Raw genomic sequence first — 15126 nt, forward strand, 5'->3', positions numbered from 1 at the left:
GTATGTATATCACACGTACACAACCACACTGGGCCCCAATTACTATTGTTTGTACCCCTAAAAGGCTAGATGAGGAGTAGGGGGAGTATGGAACAGGCAGCACCCTCAAACCTTCAGAAGTATGAGATGAACCCCAACAACTTGGAAAGGTGGATCTCTCTCACACGTACCAACACAGACTATCCCCCAATTTAACTGATCCCCAAAGGTTTTTGATTAAATAGCGGAATAGAAAATATGATCCAAAAAAAGTGTATGTATATCACACGTACACAACCACACTAGGCCCCAATTACTATTGTTTGTACCCCTAAAAGGCTAGATGAGGAGTAGGGGGAGTATGGAACAGGCAGCACCCTCAAACCTTCAGAAGTATGAGATGAACCCCAACAACTTGGAAAGGTGGATCTCTCTCACACGTACCGACACAGACTATCCCGCAATTCAATTGATCCTCAAAGGTTTTTATTGAATAGCGGAATAGGAAATATGATCAAAAAAAGTGTATGTATCTCGCACGTACACAACCACACTAGGCCCCAATTACTATTGTTTGTACCCCTAAAAGGCTAGATGAGGAGTAGGGGGGGTATGGAACAGGCAGCACCCTCAAACCTTCAGAAGTATGAGATGAACCCCAACAACTTGGAAAGGTGGATCTCTCTCACACGTACCGACACAGACTATCCCCCAATTTAACTGATCCCCAAAGGTTTTTGATTAAATAGCGGAATAGAAAATATGATCCAAAAAAAGTGTATGTATATCACACGTACACAACCACACTAGGCCCCAATTACTATTGTTTGTACCCCTAAAAGGCTAGATGAGGAGTAGGGGGGGTATGGAACAGGCAGCACCCTCAAACCTTCAGAAGTATGAGATGAACCCCAACAACTTGGAAAGGTGGATCTCTCTCACACGTACCGACACAGACTATCCCCCAATTTAACTGATCCCCAAAGGTTTTTGATTAAATAGCGGAATAGAAAATATGATCCCAAAAAAGTGTATGTATATCACACGTACACAACCACACTGGGCCCCAATTACTATTGTTTGTACCCCTAAAAGGCTAGATGAGGAGTAGGGGGAGTATGGAACAGGCAGCACCCTCAAACCTTCAGAAGTATGAGATGAACCCCAACAACTTGGAAAGGTGGATCTCTCTCACACGTACCGACACAGACTATCCCCCAATTTAACTGATCCCCAAAGGTTTTTGATTAAATAGCGGAATAGAAAATATGATCCCAAAAAAGTGTATGTATATCACACGTACACAACCACACTGGGCCCCAATTACTATTGTTTGTACCCCTAAAAGGCTAGATGAGGAGTAGGGGGAGTATGGAACAGGCAGCACCCTCAAACCTTCAGAAGTATGAGATGAACCCCAACAACTTGGAAAGGTGGATCTCTCTCACACGTACCAACACAGACTATCCCCCAATTTAACTGATCCCCAAAGGTTTTTGATTAAATAGCGGAATAGAAAATATGATCCAAAAAAAGTGTATGTATATCACACGTACACAACCACACTAGGCCCCAATTACTATTGTTTGTACCCCTAAAAGGCTAGATGAGGAGTAGGGGGAGTATGGAACAGGCAGCACCCTCAAACCTTCAGAAGTATGAGATGAACCCCAACAACTTGGAAAGGTGGATCTCTCTCACACGTACCGACACAGACTATCCCGCAATTCAATTGATCCTCAAAGGTTTTTATTGAATAGCGGAATAGGAAATATGATCAAAAAAAGTGTATGTATCTCGCACGTACACAACCACACTAGGCCCCAATTACTATTGTTTGTACCCCTAAAAGGCTAGATGAGGAGTAGGGGGAGTATGGAACAGGCAGCACCCTCAAACCTTCAGAAGTATGAGATGAACCCCAACAACTTGGAAAGGTGGATCTCTCTCACACGTACCGACACAGACTATCCCCCAATTTAACTGATCCCCAAAGGTTTTTGATTAAATAGCGGAATAGAAAATATGATCCAAAAAAAGTGTATGTATATCACACGTACACAACCACACTAGGCCCCAATTACTATTGTTTGTACCCCTAAAAGGCTAGATGAGGAGTAGGGGGGGTATGGAACAGGCAGCACCCTCAAACCTTCAGAAGTATGAGATGAACCCCAACAACTTGGAAAGGTGGATCTCTCTCACACGTACCAACACAGACTATCCCCCAATTTAACTGATCCCCAAAGGTTTTTGATTAAATAGCGGAATAGAAAATATGATCCCAAAAAAGTGTATGTATATCACACGTACACAACCACACTAGGCCCCAATTACTATTGTTTGTACCCCTAAAAGGCTAGGAGTAGGGGGAGTATGGAACAGGCAGCACCCTCAAACCTTCAGAAGTATGAGATGAACCCCAACAACTTGGAAAGGTGGATCTCTCTCACACGTACCAACACAGACTATCCCCCAATTTAACTGATCCCCAAAGGTTTTTGATTAAATAGCGGAATAGAAAATATGATCCAAAAAAAGTGTATGTATATCACACGTACACAACCACACTAGGCCCCAATTACTATTGTTTGTACCCCTAAAAGGCTAGGAGTAGGGGGAGTATGGAACAGGCAGCACCCTCAAACCTTCAGAAGTATGAGATGAACCCCAACAACTTGGAAAGGTGGATCTCTCTCACACGTACCAACACAGACTATCCCCCAATTTAACTGATCCCCAAAGGTTTTTGATTAAATAGCGGAATAGAAAATATGATCCCAAAAAAGTGTATGTATATCACACGTACACAACCACACTAGGCCCCAATTACTATTGTTTGTACCCCTAAAAGGCTAGGAGTAGGGGGAGTATGGAACAGGCAGCACCCTCAAACCTTCAGAAGTATGAGATGAACCCCAACAACTTGGAAAGGTGGATCTCTCTCACACGTACCAACACAGACTATCCCCCAATTTAACTGATCCCCAAAGGTTTTTGATTAAATAGCGGAATAGAAAATATGATCCCAAAAAAGTGTATGTATATCACACGTACACAACCACACTAGGCCCCAATTACTATTGTTTGTACCCCTAAAAGGCTAGGAGTAGGGGGAGTATGGAACAGGCAGCACCCTCAAACCTTCAGAAGTATGAGATGAACCCCAACAACTTGGAAAGGTGGATCTCTCTCACACGTACCAACACAGACTATCCCCCAATTTAACTGATCCCCAAAGGTTTTTGATTAAATAGCGGAATAGAAAATATGATCCCAAAAAAGTGTATGTATATCACACGTACACAACCACACTAGGCCCCAATTACTATTGTTTGTACCCCTAAAAGGCTAGGAGTAGGGGGAGTATGGAACAGGCAGCACCCTCAAACCTTCAGAAGTATGAGATGAACCCCAACAACTTGGAAAGGTGGATCTCTCTCACACGTACCAACACAGACTATCCCCCAATTTAACTGATCCCCAAAGGTTTTTGATTAAATAGCGGAATAGAAAATATGATCCCAAAAAAGTGTATGTATATCACACGTACACAACCACACTAGGCCCCAATTACTATTGTTTGTACCCCTAAAAGGCTAGGAGTAGGGGGAGTATGGAACAGGCAGCACCCTCAAACCTTCAGAAGTATGAGATGAACCCCAACAACTTGGAAAGGTGGATCTCTCTCACACGTACCAACACAGACTATCCCCCAATTTAACTGATCCCCAAAGGTTTTTGATTAAATAGCGGAATAGAAAATATGATCCCAAAAAAGTGTATGTATATCACACGTACACAACCACACTAGGCCCCAATTACTATTGTTTGTACCCCTAAAAGGCTAGGAGTAGGGGGAGTATGGAACAGGCAGCACCCTCAAACCTTCAGAAGTATGAGATGAACCCCAACAACTTGGAAAGGTGGATCTCTCTCACACGTACCAACACAGACTATCCCCCAATTTAACTGATCCCCAAAGGTTTTTGATTAAATAGCGGAATAGAAAATATGATCCCAAAAAAGTGTATGTATATCACACGTACACAACCACACTAGGCCCCAATTACTATTGTTTGTACCCCTAAAAGGCTAGGAGTAGGGGGAGTATGGAACAGGCAGCACCCTCAAACCTTCAGAAGTATGAGATGAACCCCAACAACTTGGAAAGGTGGATCTCTCTCACACGTACCAACACAGACTATCCCCCAATTTAACTGATCCCCAAAGGTTTTTGATTAAATAGCGGAATAGAAAATATGATCCCAAAAAAGTGTATGTATATCACACGTACACAACCACACTAGGCCCCAATTACTATTGTTTGTACCCCTAAAAGGCTAGGAGTAGGGGGAGTATGGAACAGGCAGCACCCTCAAACCTTCAGAAGTATGAGATGAACCCCAACAACTTGGAAAGGTGGATCTCTCTCACACGTACCAACACAGACTATCCCCCAATTTAACTGATCCCCAAAGGTTTTTGATTAAATAGCGGAATAGAAAATATGATCCCAAAAAAGTGTATGTATATCACACGTACACAACCACACTAGGCCCCAATTACTATTGTTTGTACCCCTAAAAGGCTAGGAGTAGGGGGAGTATGGAACAGGCAGCACCCTCAAACCTTCAGAAGTATGAGATGAACCCCAACAACTTGGAAAGGTGGATCTCTCTCACACGTACCAACACAGACTATCCCCCAATTTAACTGATCCCCAAAGGTTTTTGATTAAATAGCGGAATAGAAAATATGATCCCAAAAAAGTGTATGTATATCACACGTACACAACCACACTAGGCCCCAATTACTATTGTTTGTACCCCTAAAAGGCTAGATGAGGAGTAGGGGGAGTATGGAACAGGCAGCACCCTCAAACCTTCAGAAGTATGAGATTGTGTTCACTGTACCCCACAAAGATTGAGTTCACTGCACCCCACAATGATTGTGTTCACTGCACCCCACAAAGATTGTGTTCACTGCACCTCACAAAGATTGTGTTCACTGTACCCCCCAAAGATTGTGTTCACTGCACCCCACAAAGATTCTGTTCACTGTACCCCACAAAGATTGTGTTCACTGCACCCCAAAAAGATTGTGTTCACTGCACCCCAAAAAGGATGTTGTTCACTGCACCCCAAAAAGGATGTTGTTCACTCCACCCCAAAAAGATTGTGTTCACTGCACCCCACAAAGATTGTGTTCACTGCACCCCACAAAGATTGTGTTCACTGCACCCCAAAAAGATTGTGTTCACTGCACCCCAAAAATGATTTTGTTCACTGCACCCCAAAAAGGATTTTGTTCACTCCACCCCAAAAAGATTGTGTTCACTGCACCCCAAAAAGATTGTGTTCACTGCACCCCACAAAGGATTTTGTTCACTGCACCCCAAAAAGATTGTGTTCACTGCACCCCAAAAAGATTGTGTTCACTGCACCCCAAAAAGGATGTTGTTCACTGCACCCCAAAAAGATTGTGTTCACTGCACCCCACAAAGGATTTTGTTCACTGCACCCCACAAAGATTGTGTTCACTGCACACCAAAAAGGATTGTGTTCACTGCACACCAAAAAGGATTGTGTTCACTGCACCCCAAAAAGATTTTGTTCACTGCACCCCAAAAAGATTGTGTTCACTGCAGCCCAAAAAGATTGTGTTCACTGCAGCCCAAAAAGATTGTGTTCACTGCAGCCCAAAAAGATTGTGTTCACTGCAGCCCAAAAAGATTGTGTTCACTGCAGCCCAAAAAGATTGTGTTCACTGCAGCTCACACACAGAAAAATGGATGTGGATCACTGACACCTGCCTATCTCCAATCCCACACCACACAGCAATATCGATTGTAGTTTGTAGAACACAGTTTCCCTAAAATTCAGCAGACTCTGTCCCTAACAGGATTGAGAAGAGATCGTAGATCAGGATTGAGTGCAGACCCCACCCCCCACACAGCAATATCGATTGTAGTTTGTAGAAGACACTGACCCTATAATTCAGCAGACTCTATCCCTAAAATGCCTACAACTCGCCCTGCCTAAACACTCCGACCTGTCCCTCAATTCTATCCGGACACAAATGGTTTTTTCCTGCCTATCTTTCCCTAATCAGCAGCCAGCACGTTGATGTGTGCTCTGTCCCTGAATCTAAGCAGCATAATGACGCCGCTGCGGCTGCCTCGAACTTATAAAGACTTGGTCACATGCTTCAGACGGCCAATCACAGCTACTGAGACATTTGCAGGCATGGCTGGGATGGCTTAAGGCACACCAGTTAAACGATTGTTGATTGGCTGTTGAAAGCCCGCCATGAAAAGAGCGCCAAAGCATGCAAAACCCGGAAATAAAACGACCGAACACGGATTTTTACCCGAACATACAGTAAAGTGTCCGTGTCCGTGTTCGGGTACAAAAAATCCAATTATTCGGTACGAACACGAATAATACAGTCCGTGTTCGCTCAACACTAACCACATGATATCTTCAGATTGAGCTGTATGAGCATCTACCATACTGTTAAAGGAGACGGATACTTCAGACATAGACATTTTAACCCTATCCACTCTCCCTCCCAGATCCTGGATTTCAGATTTGAATTGGTTAATACAGGAAAGCATATCTGAGTGGAGGGATGAGCATAGGGACAGGAGCATATACTTTAAACTGTGTCAGAAACTGGTAGGCCTGTTGTGGGGAATGCAGCATTATGGTCGCCACCATTTTGTTGGAGCCTGTGGCTCTGAGAGGCGAAGAACCCGGCCAGTTTGCCAGTGAATGCAGTGCTGGAGGAACCTGGTGTCACTGTTAATTCTCAGCAGTGGACGGAGCCTCAGTGAAGTGCGGCCATGCTCGAGCGCAGTCGCCATACCCCCTCCCCTGATGGATTTGTTGTAGCCGCAGGAAGAGATGAGAAAAAAAAGGTTGATGCAATATTTATGTTGATGCAATAGTTGCTTATAAATTGAATATTTTTGTTAAAATTGTTTCATAAGAGAAAAAAAAATGCAGTAAAAAATTGTGCATTTTAGAGAACTGCCCATTTGCGGTGGTCATACACTAAAAAATTAGCAAGGCATTTTCATTCCGTTAACTCATGTGATTTATATTATATATTTTTTTATATTGATTTTTGCAATATTTTTCAAGTAAAACACAATGTACAAAAATATTAATTGTGAGTTTCCAAAAAGAACCCACCAAGAAGAGAAGAAAAAGGAAACATTTTAGTTGAAGTAATTCTTGATAAAAAGGAAGGATTAATGAGTAACCAATGCATGTTGTAGTTCAAAAACTATTTTATGTGGGAATTTTGAGTGCATACAAATGTTGACAAATTAATTAAATGTTTTGATGAAAAAAATAATTCAGTAATAAAATAGCAAATGCAGTTTTAATAACATGCACATCTTCATGAAATTACCTCCTTGTACAGATTTCTATGGCCTATGGTAGTTTGATGTATGAAGAAGACATGTACCATCTTTTGACATCAGGTCTCTTTTTCTTTTGCAGCCCAAATCCCAATGAGCATATTGATGCATGGTATGTAACACTGATCTCTAGTTATCTTTGTTCCTTGAAAGGCAAGATGTTTCATTAACTTAAATCCCTCACTGTGCTAAATGCCATAAGCCTTAGCATTGATTTTAGTGTATACCAGTCAAATAAGCAAATGATGAATCCTTTTTTGCTGCATTGAGTTACCTAACATTTTTTTATGAAAAAAAGGAACATTTGGCTTATTAAAAATAATAAAGATAAATATTATACTTCATTAACAATTAATGTATTATGACTACTAGTTTCCTTAGACTGGAAAAAACTACATAGATCTAAGTGTGTTTTTAAAGTACTGTTCATTTAGATATCATGAACATAGTTAGTAAGTAGTAATGATATACATTCAGAAAATTTGCACATTTTACAGCTAATGAAAACTAGAATGATGACAATAAATCTCCATGCCATTTTGTAATGTAATGCAATATTGGCCCTTTCATACACATCCTGTGATTTTTTATTTTTTTTCAAATGTAAAAGAAAGACACATGTCTTGCAGTATGCCAATCTGGAGGCATAAGGGTTGAGTTACTAAAAGGAATTAGTTCACTTTGCAAGGGAAGCTGCACTTTGCTAGGGAATTTCCCACAGAGCCCAGTGATTGAAGTGAAGCTTTGCTGACTTCCATTAACCAATCATGTATGGGAAAATAGATTGTTTTATTTTTTATTTATTTTTTCCTTGCTTGTGATTGGGTACTCTTTGCAAGATGAAACTTAATTACACTCACTAAGCTCTTGGGCAATATCCTTTGCAAAGTAGCACCCTATTTGCCTTTCGTAAATTAACCCCAGTGTGTACATTCTGTATGTACAAAACTCCCTCCAAGATCTAATTTCCTGCTTACATGACAGGCTTACTAATTACCTGGAAGTCTGCACTGAGCTATTTCCTAAAAAAAAATTTCTATTCGTCAAATACTTTAGAAGTTTCATTCTTGATTAAAGCGGAGTTCCACCCACATTTTAGAATGCCCTCCACTTGTGTGCATCCTAAAAACAAATTGGCAATTATTTTTTTTTCCCAGTTTATTTACCTTATTTATGGAGCAATATATTTTCACTTCCTCCTTATGTGGTCCTGGCAACGTATATAATTTCCGGCTTTGCATTGGCTCCTGGGAGATGAGTGTCATCAATCCCAGGAGTCAACGGGCTATGGAAACCCGGCCTACAAGCTGTGGGACTCGCTTGCAACGCACTGCACATGCGTGAGATTGGGAGGTGCATGCTGGGTAGCTAGCATGCACGGAATCCTGGAAGAGGGACACTGCGGCTTCAGATGCCCACGCTGCACATGGCCACGCTGTACAGGAACTGCACAAAGTAAGTAATTAATGCTGCACGTACACAAAATAGGGGACAGTTTATAGGATACCTTTATTTAAATACACAAGCTCTGACTATTCTAGGTGTATCTTTAGCTAAAAAAAATAAATAAATCGGCCAGGACTCTGCTTTAAAGCAGAGGCCCTAAAAGTAATGTAATTATTCTTTTCTGTTTAAGGGATTTGAAAAAGCAGATTTGTTACTCCTGCAGGCTTCTTTGTGCAGCCATATTGGTCCATGCAGCCTCTTCTTCCTCCTGCTCTGGTGGTGTAATGTCCGCTGACATCAATAACACCAATCCTTGGTTCATAGTCCTGCATTCAATGTGAGGATGACGAGGGACAGTCTACACTGTTTGCTGTGGAAGCAGAGGCTCGGATTGGTAAAATTGCTTTTACTGTTCCCTAGCCTAAATGGGCAGTCAACCCTTGCAGTGTGGTAACAGCCCCATGACAGGAAGATTTTTTATGGTTCCTGGAGCTGGATCAGAAAGAAATGCAGATGTTGCAGCTCACAACACCGAGGTTGTGGAGAGGTTTTTATTAAAGGAAGACCCTCATATTCAGAAATTAGTACATGTTAAGGCAAATAGCAAATTCTTCATAACAAAAAAAGATTATCATGTGTTTGTTCACAACAAAAGTAAACTTTAACCTTAAAATATATTTTTCCAGGGTGCACATCAGTTCTATACATAGAAAACAACACAAATATCCACAAAACATAGCGCTGGGGAATGTGAGTCTGTACAGCTAAAATAAGTAGATGACCTTGCTGGCTGATGTCGGTGGTCCCACAGAAATGGATGAATCCACAGATTAGTAATAAAGGTGTACAGGGTTTATTAGATAGGTAGTCATAAAACAAAATTATTAAAAACAAACTGGTAATAATAAATTCCATCATTTTAATTTGAACAGCACAAAGAGCTTTACATACCATGCAGGAAACAGTGCTGAAAAGGAGAAGGGAAATAGTCTGCCGGGTATACCCTATTTCCAAGATGATAACTCAATCAATTCCAGGTAAAATGGTGCTATGTGTAGCCCTGCTGTTCAGTCATTGAGAGTGGCAGAATTGCTGATGTGAGGGCAGCCAAGGAGCACTGACGGCGCGCCAGAAAAAACACCTGCTGGTGTATGGCAGCAGACCCGCTGTATCCTGTAGGACTGGGAGAGGGTCCTCTGGCCGAATGTGCATGGCTAAGCTGGAGAGAATGTGTGCGGAGATGATATCAGAGGGTGACAGCGCCAGCGGCTACCAAGGGTGCCAAATGCAATGCCATGTATGCAGGTGGATGATGGATCCGGTATCCAGCAGTCTGTCACAAGTCATGACGACACGTTTCGGACATGGCCCTTCTTCTGGTCATGTGACATAGACAGCCAATGAAGGTAAATAAAATATAAAAATTAAATAAGAAAATAAATATAAACATGAATACATTTTTTTAAACTTTCATATATATGAATAGGCATAAGCAACCACATAGCGCACAAACACCAAAAAAATAATTAAGGCCAAAAAAGGAAATATTAAAGATGATGCAAATACTTATGCTATCATTACGAGTGACCCGCTACCTGGTTACCAGTCACAATTGAAGTCCTTGTTGGAGGAGGCTTATACATACAGATGGGTACTTGACAAGAGAGAAATTCTTTCTATTACCACCTGTGTGCAGCACCCCGTACTTTTATTATTGACCCAAAATCCACAAATCAGTGGATATCCCCCCCCCCCCCTCATAGACTCATTGTGGCAGGTACAGGTAGTTTTACATCTGGGCTTTCACAATATATTGATTTCTTTTTTCAACCCATTGTGTCACTATTGCCTTCTTTTATTAGGGATTATGGTCATATCATTAACACCCTCAAACAATATCAGTGGGAGGAGGATTATTTATGGGCCTCGTTAGATGTGTTCTCCTTATATACCTCAATCCCGCACGAAGTGGGCCTTACATCTCTTCAACATTTTCTGTTTAGTAATCCCAATTTGAATCATAGGCAAGCCCGTTATCTGATACAGTGTCTTGCAAAAGTATTCGGCCCCCTTGAACTTTGCAACCTTTTGCCACATTTCAGGCTTAAAACATAATGATATAAAACTGTAATTTTTTGTGAAGAATCAACAACAAGTGGGACACAATCATGAAGTGGAACGAAATTCATTGGATATTTCAAACTTTTTTAACAAATAAAAAACTGAAAAATTGGGCGTGCAAAATTATTCAGCCCCTTTACTTTCAGTGCAGCAAACTCTCTCCAGAAGTTCAGTGAGGATCTCTGAATGGTCCAATGTTGACCTAAATGACTAATGATGATAAATAGAATCCACCTGTGTGTAATCAAGTCTCGGTATAAATGCACCTGCACTGTGATAGTCTCAGAGGTCCGTTTAAAGCGCAGAGAGCATCATGAAGAACAAGGAACACACCAGGCAGGTCCGAGATACTGTTGTGGATAAGTTTAAAGCCAGATTTGGATACAAAAAGATTTCCCAAGCTTTAAACATCCCAAGGAGCACTGTGCAAGCGATAATATTGAAATGGAAGGAGTATCAGACCACTGCAAATCTACGAAGACCTGGCCGTCCCTCTAAACTTTCAGCTCATACAAGGAGAAGACTGATCAGAGATGCAGCCAAGAGGCCCATGATCACTCTGGATGAACTGCAGAGATCTAAAGCTGAGGTGGGAGACTCTGTCCATAGGACAACAATCAGTTGTATACTGCACAAATCTGGCCTTTATGGAAGAGTGGCAAGAAGAAAGCCATTTCTTAAAGATTTGTGGCAAAAGGTCGCAAAGTTCAAGGGGGCCGAATACTTTCGCAAGGCACTGTAGACGCCACAAAATATTTTGTCTGGGGCACAATTCATTTCTCTTTCAAAAGAAGTTCTATCTCCAGACAAATGGAATGTCAATGGGAGCACATTTTGCTTCCTCTTATGCCAACATCACGTTGGGGTTTTGGGAAGAAAATCATATATGGAACCATAATCCTTTTTAAAGGCATATCGTCCTGTTTTGCCGATATATCGAGGACATCCTTTTCATTTGGAGTGGGAGTCATGATGATTTTGAGGCTTTTCTTAGACATTAGGCCTTAAATTTACTCATGTAGTCGATCCTGTGTCATTAGTGTTCCTGGATTTAAAATGTTCCAGCAAGGAAGAAGTCATCATAATTAAAAATTACTGCAAACCCACTAGTGGTAACTCAAATCTTCATTATTCCAGCTACCATCACCCTGCTTGGTGCAACAACATCCCCTCTGAGCAGTTCCAAAAGTTGCATAGAAACTGCACCAGGAGGGATGAATATGACTGGCAGGGCACAGTGCTGATTAAGACATTTAAACAAAAAAGGTTACTCTACTGGCTTGATTCAGGATGCTTTTAAAACGTTTTAGGAAACCCTGTCTTTCCCACGCAAACATTGAGATGACAATGGAGCCCTTTTAAGTATTAGTGTAAGGTTTATAACTAGCTATAATAGTGAATATAGGTCTATTGCCAGAATAATAAAGAAACACTGGCATATTGTCAAAATGGACCCCAAGTTAGGTCCAGCCCTTTAATCTGCTCCACAATTTACTTTCAGAAGAGCACACACAGTAAAAAACTTTATTGCATCTAGTAGGATTAAAAGTATATTTAGAAAGAGACCTATGGATATATGGTCATATTTTGATGACAAAGCAGGGTCTTTCCAGTGTAAAAAGAGAGCTTGCCTTGCATGCCAGTTCATCAAACATGGGCAAACCTCCTTTAGGGATAGCGCTTGTAACACCTTCCAAGTCAACTGCTGGATACCTGATTCATCATCCACCTACATACGCATCATCGCATTTGGCACCCATGGTAGCCGCTGACAACCTCTGACATCATCTCTGCGCGCCTTCTGGTCAGCTTGGCCGTACACATCCAGCTGGAGGGCTAATTTCCAGTCCTACAGGATACAACGGGTCTACCCCCCATACACCAACGGATATTTTTCTGGTGTGCCATCAGTGCTCCTTGTCTGCCCTCACATTGGCACATACATTCACACACATAGTAACATTTTACCTGGACTTGGTTGAGTTATCATCTTGGAGATAGGGTGTTCTTACCCAGGCAGTCCATTTCCCTTCTCCTTCTTGGCACTTGTTTCTGAATAGTATGTGAAGCTGGTTGTGCTGTTCATATTTGAATGATGGAATTTATTATTGACATATGCCATTACCAGTCTGTTTTTAATTATTTTGTTTTATGACTAGCTATCTAATAAACGCTGTACACTTTTATAACTAATCTGTGGATTCATCCATTTCTGTGGGACTACTAGAATCTGCCAGGAAGATCATCAGTTTATTTTAGCTGTACAGACTCACATCCCCCAGCGCTACGTTTTGAGGATATTTGTGTTGTTTTCTGTGCATTTGCACCTCGTTTGGTGTGATATATGTTCCTCTCAGCTTCAGCTGGACATTTTTTTGCTTATTTATGAATTGCTGATTTATTAATCCATTTTCTAATTTTTTTATGGTCCACTGTAGAGTGCCTGCATATTTTGTTTGTAGTATCAGTTCTATACATAGTACATGCTGAAGACATGATTGTCACAAGTATCCACATAAAACTAAACATGGCCTGAGGAGTTACAGACATCAGCTGTCACATCCAAAGGAACACTTGAATAACACAGCACATGCTATCAGTCACAATTTAACATCAATCTGGTCAGCCAGAATAGATGTCCTTTTAGTAGTGAATAAATTACATTGCTCTTTTAAAGTATACCAGACAACATTTCACTTACATATGATCAGCTATATACTGTACATGTATATGTAATATTACGTTTATTTACTGTTGTGTTCATTTATTTGTTGTTTATATGTTTAACTACATAAAGGTTCAATCCAGTTAAAATGAGAAAATAAGTCTCAAAATGAGTGCACAGTTATCTCTTTGAACTTCTAATTTTGGTCAAGGTATTGCTGTAATGTTATGATACAAATACTTGTTAAAAAACATTATGCTGATGTTGTGGTGCTTGACTTCAGTGCTTGATTTGAATCAGTGGCATGTGTATTCTCAATACCACCCACTGCCCTATATTGTGCCCTGGGAAGTTAAGACACATGTTCATGCTGATAACATTATCACTTTATGTTCTCTATTGCCTTTTTGAGTCTTCTCTGGCTCCTTTCTCTCATTTCCCAGTTCCAGTAAGCTTCTTAAGCACTACCCCTATCCCCCTCGAGAATTATCACATATTCAAGCTCTGACACTTTTGGGACTCCCAGTTTTATGCATATTTTGCTTACTCATTAGGCTTTCTGTACCATGAACCCATGAATCTACAGCTGTCCTAGGCACAAGCCTATGTTGCCTTGCAGGTAATTCACCTCAGATTTACATGATTATTTTTTCTCAAAAGTATGCTTTTATCTCTCTTTAGCAACATACTGTATATATCTTGTATATATTTTTTACAACATTGTTGATTCTCCAAAGAGGATAATGTTCACAGAATATGAGAGTCATTTTCATGATGGTTGTGGGGGAAATTTGTGTTTGAGTTCAACTGACCATTGTGAATTACCCATTTGATCCACTACTCACTACTAATTGGTCAAAGTGGTATATTTCAAATGTTTGCCATCAGGAAAAACTGCAAAAACACTGCTGATAACTTTCCTATCTCTTGAAAAACTGGTCAGATATTACCTTACAAGTGACTGCTGAATTCCACAAGCCAGCGCTCATCATGATTTGTAAATGATGCTAACGTTTGATCAGCTTTGTAAATCCAGGTAAGGGTGAATCTATGCATATAGGTTCCCTATTGCTTGCATATTCAACCTCTTTAAAAGTTCCCCCATACTAAATATCCCATGGTGCTTTCATGAATTAATCACTTTTGATATGCCATCTGAAACTAATAAACTCCAGTAGAATGCTCCCAAAAGGTTCCATGGAAACAGGCATGAGCATTAGCAGAAAATTCATGGTAATGTACACATTGGGGAAAAGTGAATAATTAGTTTATAGATTTTGGAAATAGATTTTTTTAAAGTAAGGCTTTGGTGCACATAAATGTGGGAGGATCATTATGGACTAATTGCAACCTAACACTTGCCTAGATTTTATTTTTATTGAAATACTGGAGGTATCTGGGAGGGTTTGCTGTGCAAACAGACTCATTCATTAGTAGAAAAGAAGCATTCATGTTTATATGCACACTGGGGGAAGTGAATTAT

This window comes from Pelophylax lessonae, assembly GCF_965119305.1.
Source record: "Pelophylax lessonae genome assembly, chromosome: 4".
In the NCBI taxonomy this organism is placed as follows: domain Eukaryota; kingdom Metazoa; phylum Chordata; class Amphibia; order Anura; family Ranidae; genus Pelophylax; species Pelophylax lessonae.